Below are 6566 nucleotides of genomic sequence, written 5' to 3' on the forward strand. Positions count from 1 at the left end.
TTGTTTATTTGGAATTTAAAATCTCATTTATTTTATTTATTTTTATAAATTCGATTTTAATTATAAAAATTAATAAAAAATTATTTTTAATTATCTTTTATTTCTTTTGTAATATAAACTCGAAAAATAAATAAATAAATATAATATTTTTATCATTTTAGGATATTTGAAATATCTCATTTACATTCATAATAAACCCAAAAATTCATAAATAAATAAATAAATTATTATTTTGAGAAAGTAATTACTTTTAAAATAAGTTGGGTTTTTTTATGGGCCGGGCAAAAATGGGTATTCACAGCTGCCCCTCTGGTTGATTATCTGATAGCAAGCAAACTGATGTTTGAGAGATACCATGATAAGTGACTAGTAAAAAAATGAATGTTAATTTTGTTGAGGCTCAGAAGAAACCCAACTTGTTAAATCTCAGTGCTCGAAAATATCAAACTTTCTTCTGTGAGTTGAACTATCTTCAAGATGGTCTGAGTTTTATGGATGCAAACCAAAGACGCAGGTTGGTGTACTGCCGAAATTTGGAGTGAAAGTAGTGAAATTAAAGACGCAGGTTGGTGTGCTGCCAGAATTTGGATTACACTAGGAAATAAGACCAAGAACGCAGATCGGTGTACTGCCGGAACTTGGGATGAGAAGAGTGAAACCAAAGACGCAGGTCGGTTTGCTGCCAGAATTTGGATGACACTAGGAAATAAGACCAAGAACGCAGGTCAGTGTACTTCCGGAACTTGGAATGAAAAGGGTGAACCCAAAGACGCAGGTCGGTGTATTGCCGGAATTTGGGATGAAAAGAGTGAAATCAAAGACGCAGGTCTGTGTGCTGCCGAAATTTGGATGACACTGGGAAATAAGACCAAGAACGCAGGTCGATGTACTGCCGGAACTCGGAAGGAAAATGGTGAACCCAAAGACGCAAGTCGGTGTACTGCCGGAATTTGGGATGAAAATAGTGAATGACATGTTTTTTTTGTTTCATTTTTGTATGAATGCAAATAACTATTATTGATGCATGCTACGAAATGCTCATGTTTGGTAATTCTATGATTGTTTTCATATCATATTGAGTTGTAATTGGTATTCATCTGTATTGCTCTGTCGCATCCTTAACATTTGGTTGTAGATGGTTGATTGCAGGAACGATTTTGTTTGTTTTTTCTGGAAGATGACAATTAGCTTTGTCTTTCAGATGTAAAATGTTTTCTCTTTTCGAATATTACTCAAGTCGTCATGCTTAATATTCTTAAGATAGTACAATTTTAATGAAAACAAATCATTCAAATAATTTTTTTTAACTCCTCTACGATTGAAGAAATATGACCGTATTTGATCTTTTGAGTTATGGGTGAAGTGATGGGAATAGGTTTTAAATAACGAAACATGTTATATTACCACTTATACAATCATTGATCATCCAAAAAATTGCCCCAATATTGACTTAAATTTTTGGTCTCCCACAAGTTTGCCCCAATATTGACTTATTTTATTGCTTTATGTTCTTAAGAGACCTTCCATTTTTCTTTTTCTTTTGTCCCTAAGTTTTGCTTAGATCGCCCTTTCGGGTTTTCGATCTAACGGGATTTATTCATTTCATTTAAGAGAATTTGTGTATTGATCACGTCTTGCATAGATTTGTTTTTAAGAAAAATTACTTTGAATTTGTTTTGGAGTCAGTTATTTGGTACCCTTGGTGCATATCTCAAACAATTCGAGTCTCAACAAGGACTTTTTGGGCTTGTAACGTGGTCTGGTTAGGGGTTCACAAGAAAGAAAAGGATATAAGGCTCAAATGATGTGTTTCTCACCCCCAACTTTCTCCATATTCTCCATAATCCTATTTCCAACATATCTTATATTTCAAACCTGAGATATGATTTCCATTCTTTTTTGGAAAAGGAAAGGTTTTGTAACCATTCTAGTTTAAGTTTTTTTATTTACCCTAGCTTTTGCCTAAGGTTTTACTAAAACTCTTAGTGGGATCTTTTTATAATCACGTGATCCACTTTTAGATCTTTTGAATATTTGTTAGAAAACTACCCTTTCCCCGATTTATTGGTGTTTTTCGAAGGTGTTGTGTTGTTTTGAATAAACTTCTTTCAGATTGTCTTGGCTAAAAAATGGGTGACTAGGGATATCTTCATTGGTGTTTGGAATAACAAAGAAGCCTTGTGTCATCAAGACGACCTACCTGAGGGTACACACCATGTGAGATTTGTTTACATCATCCTCCTAAGAGAGTGCATGAAAGTATGCAATAATGCATGATCAATGCACAAATTTCTTTTTTTTTGTTTTTATTTTCGTGAAAGGTCTCTCAAGCATAATATTTCTTTACGACATCTGAATTCACGGAAAGGGGTAAATCGTTTTCGTCCATAGTAGTCAATATCAAAGCTCCTCCATAGAATGTTTTTTTCACCATGAAGGATCCTTCATAATTTGGGGTCCATTTCCCTCTATGATCCTTCTGGATTGGGAGTATCCTCTTAAGCACTAGATCTCCCTATTGAAAGTGGTGTGGCTGAACTTTCTTAGCATAAGTTCTCACGAGTCTTCTCTGGTACAATTGGCCATGACATATAACAGCCAACCTTTTCTCCTCTATCATGTTCAGTTGGTCTTACCATTCCTGGACCCATTTTGATTCTTTCAAACCTGATTCTGCCATGATTTCTAGTGATGGAATTTCTACTTCAATAGGGAGCACTGCCTCCATCCCATATACTAGAGAGTATGGTGTTGCCCCAGTTGATGTGCGTATCGAGGTGTAGTATCCATATAGAGCAAAATGTAACATTTCATGCCAATCTTTATACGTCACCACCATCTTTTGAACAATCTTCTTAATATTCTTGTTTGCTGCTTCTACTGCTCCATTCATCTTGGGGCGATAATGTGAGGATGTGTGATGCTTGATTTTGCACTCGCTACACATCTCAGTCATCATCTTATTGTTTAAGTTGGTGGCATTATTTGTGATAATCTTGCTAGGTAATCCATATCTACACACCAACTCCTTTTTAATAAATCATAGTACCACTGTTCTGGTCGCATTGGCATATGAACATGCCTCAACCAATTTTTTGAAGTAGTCGATGGCTACAAGGATGAAGCGATGCCCATTAGAAGCTTTTGGCTCTATTGGTCCAATCACATCCATTCCCCATATGGGGAAGGGCTAGGGTGCTGAAAGGATATTTAGAGGGTTTGGTGGAGCATTGATGTTGTCTGCATAAATTTGACATTTGTGACACTTCCTGACATAAGCACAACAGTCTGTCTCCATTGTCATCCAAAAGTAACCTGCCCTTAAGATCTTTCTAGCCATAGCATGTCCATTTGCATGGGTCCCAAACGAGCCTTCGTGCACATCTTTGAGTATTACTTCAGCTTCTTTCTCTTCTAGGTATCTGAGGAGTACCATGTCGTGATTCCTTTTGTAAAGAATATCACCATCTAGAAAGAAACCCATGGCCAGTCTTCTCAAGGTTCTCTTGTCAGTCTCTGAGGCCCCAATGGGATACTCATTTTTCTGTATATAGACCTTGATGTCATGATACCACGGCTTTCCATCTTGCTCTACTTCTATTGTGCAACAATGGTATGATTGATCTTTGCTTTCTATTCTGATGAGAGGTTGATCCTTCCCACTTATATGGAACATTGAGGATAATGTGGATAAGGCATCGGCTAGTCTGTTATCCTCTCTCGGGATGTGGTAGAAGTCAATTTGGTCGAAGTGCTCAACCATCTTATGGATATACTCCTTGTAAGGTACTAGCTTGTTGTCACGGGTCTCCCATTCTTCTTTCAACTGATGGATGACTAAAGCTGAATCCCCAAAGACTTCTAAAACTTTGACTTTTCTTTCTAATGCTGCCTACAAACCTAGGGCACATGCCTCATATTTAGCTATATTGTTGGTGCAATCAAAGAATAACCTGGCAGTAATAGGAGTGAAGTTTCCTTCTAGAGATACAAGCACGACTCTTATGCCGTGTCCGAGTGCATTGGAGGTCCCATCAAATACTATGGGTCTTCTCTTACTTGGTTCATTGGTTCAGTCTTCTCTATGGGTTGACTGGCAAGATAATCTGCAAGGGCACTACCTTTGATTGCTTTTCGTGTGACATACACTATATCATATTATGACAATAAGACCAGCCACCAAGTGATTCTCCCTGTTAATATTGGTTTCTCAAAGATATAATTCACAGGATCCATCTTTGAAATCAACCAAGTGGTATGACTCAACATGTACTGCCTCAAACGACGAGATGCCCATGCTAGAGCACAACAGGTACGTTCTAGCAATGAGTACCTTGTCTCGCACTCAATGAATTTCTTGCTTAGAGAGTATATGGCTTGCTCTTTTCTGCCTGATTCATCATGTTGGGCTAAGACACATCCCATAGAGTCATCCAGTATGGTTAGATACATTAGAAGAGGTCGACCGGGTACTGGAGGCATCAATATTGGGGGATTGGTCAGATATTGCTTTATGCTTTCAAAGGCTTTCTGGCAATCGTCATTCCATCTAACTGCCTGACTTTTTCTTAATAGTTTGAAGATTGGCTCACAGGTAGCTGTTAGTTGAGAGACGAACCTAGATATGTAGTTCAAACGCCATAAGAAACCTCTGACTTCCTTCTTGGTTCGGGGTGCTGGCATTTCCATGATTGCTTTGACTTTCTCGGGATCTACTTCAATTCCTTTTTGGCTGACAATGAAACCGAGGACTCATCCTGATTTAACCCCGAAGCTACATTTTGTGGGATTTAGCTTGAGGCTATACTTTCTGAGTCGTTCAAATAATTTCCTTAGGTTCTTCGCATGCTCTACCTCTGATTTGGATTTGCATATGATGTCATCAACATAGATCTCCACCTCCTTATGCATCATGTCATGGAAAAGAGCTACCATGGCTCTCTGGTATGTGGCCATAGCATTCTTTAAACCAAAAGGCATAACTAGATAGCAAAAGGTTCCCCTTGGGGTGATGAAAGTGATTTTATCCATATCTTCAGAGGCCATCTTGATCTGATGATACCCAGAATACCCATGCATGAAGGAGAAAAGGGCATGGTCTGCATCGCTGTCGACCAAGACATCTATATGAGGTACTAGGAAGTCATCCTTTGGGCTTGCTTTGTTCAAATCTCGATAGTCAACGCAGATCCTGAGTTTACCTCCCTTCTTTGGTACGGCTACAACATTAGCCACCCATCCTGGATATGTAGAGACTGTCACGAACCCATCGTCTAGCCATTTCTCTACCTCCTCTTTCACCTTAAGGAAATTTCTGGTTTTATCCTTCGTAGTTTCTTCTTAACTGGGCGTGAATGTGGGTTCAATGGCAGCTTGTGTTCTACTATGTTTCTGTCCAGACCCGACATATCGACATATGACCATGCAAACACATCTTTGAACTCGTGCAAAAGCTGAATTATTTTTTTTGCGCTCTTCCTCCTTCATCAATATACCTACCTTCACTTCTTTCTGGTCGTCTTCTGTCCCCAAATTTACTAGCTCAGTGGGCTCTGCATGAGGCTTAATTTCTCTGGACTCTTGCTCAAATCCTCAATAACTCAGGTGATGCTTCCCATTCCTCATCACTATCTCCCTCGTCGAGCGGATTAATCGGATGATCATGATTGTACGTGTGGCTGATAACATGATTATTATTTCTGGGGTTAATGTTGGATTTGCATTATGTTGATGCTATGATTAGTTTTTATTTATGGATTTTTTCATGGTTTTGCTTGTTGTTGTTTTGTTTGTGTGTGCAGTTATAAAAAATATATAGAATAAAATGGGACGCAAAATATGAAGAAAGAAATGCACTTTATTGAATTCAAAAAAACTTGTACTATCCAATGAAACATAAACAAATTGTCCTTATTTGAAAAGAAATAAACCCAATAGTTTTAGACATGGCCAAGGGATTCTAGCATCTTATTACATTGTTTCAAAAAACACTTGTGGAGATGCATCTTCCTCTATCTAGTTGTTGAGAGTGGTGCCTGGAGGACACTGAACAATGAAGTCTGCCCCACCTTCTGAATCATCATCTCCCACAACAACAATCACTCTTGGTTCTAAGCCTACATTGACGAAGTTCTTGCTAATGTGCGGTATGGATATCTTACGTGCGTCATACTCCCACTGCCCCAAGCGCACCATCCTTCCCTTCCTTTTCTCTTTAGCAGTTCTCTCACTATCTTCTTGAGTGGGTCTGTATCCCAAGCCGTACCGATCTTTAGTGTGCCGTAACATGACTAGGCTTTCTCTTCCTTGGCCAAACTTCCCAAGCCCTTTCCCTGGTTGATATCCCTTCTGCAGCATTACTATTGCCATCATCAGCGATGCCTCCGAAGGTTGGGGACGTAATGTGGGTGTCCCTCCTCCTACAAATGAGGCATTGGCAATCTCTAGTGTTTGGAAGGATGTTCCAATAGCTTCCTCTGCTGCTTCGATGTATGGAGTGTCAAGAGATTTTGATACCAACATATCTTCTTCTCCCATAACAGTAAGGAGTTTTCCATCCACAATAA

This window comes from Lupinus angustifolius, chromosome LG15 (assembly GCF_001865875.1).
Source record: "Lupinus angustifolius cultivar Tanjil chromosome LG15, LupAngTanjil_v1.0, whole genome shotgun sequence".
Classification (NCBI taxonomy): Eukaryota; Viridiplantae; Streptophyta; class Magnoliopsida; order Fabales; family Fabaceae; genus Lupinus; species Lupinus angustifolius.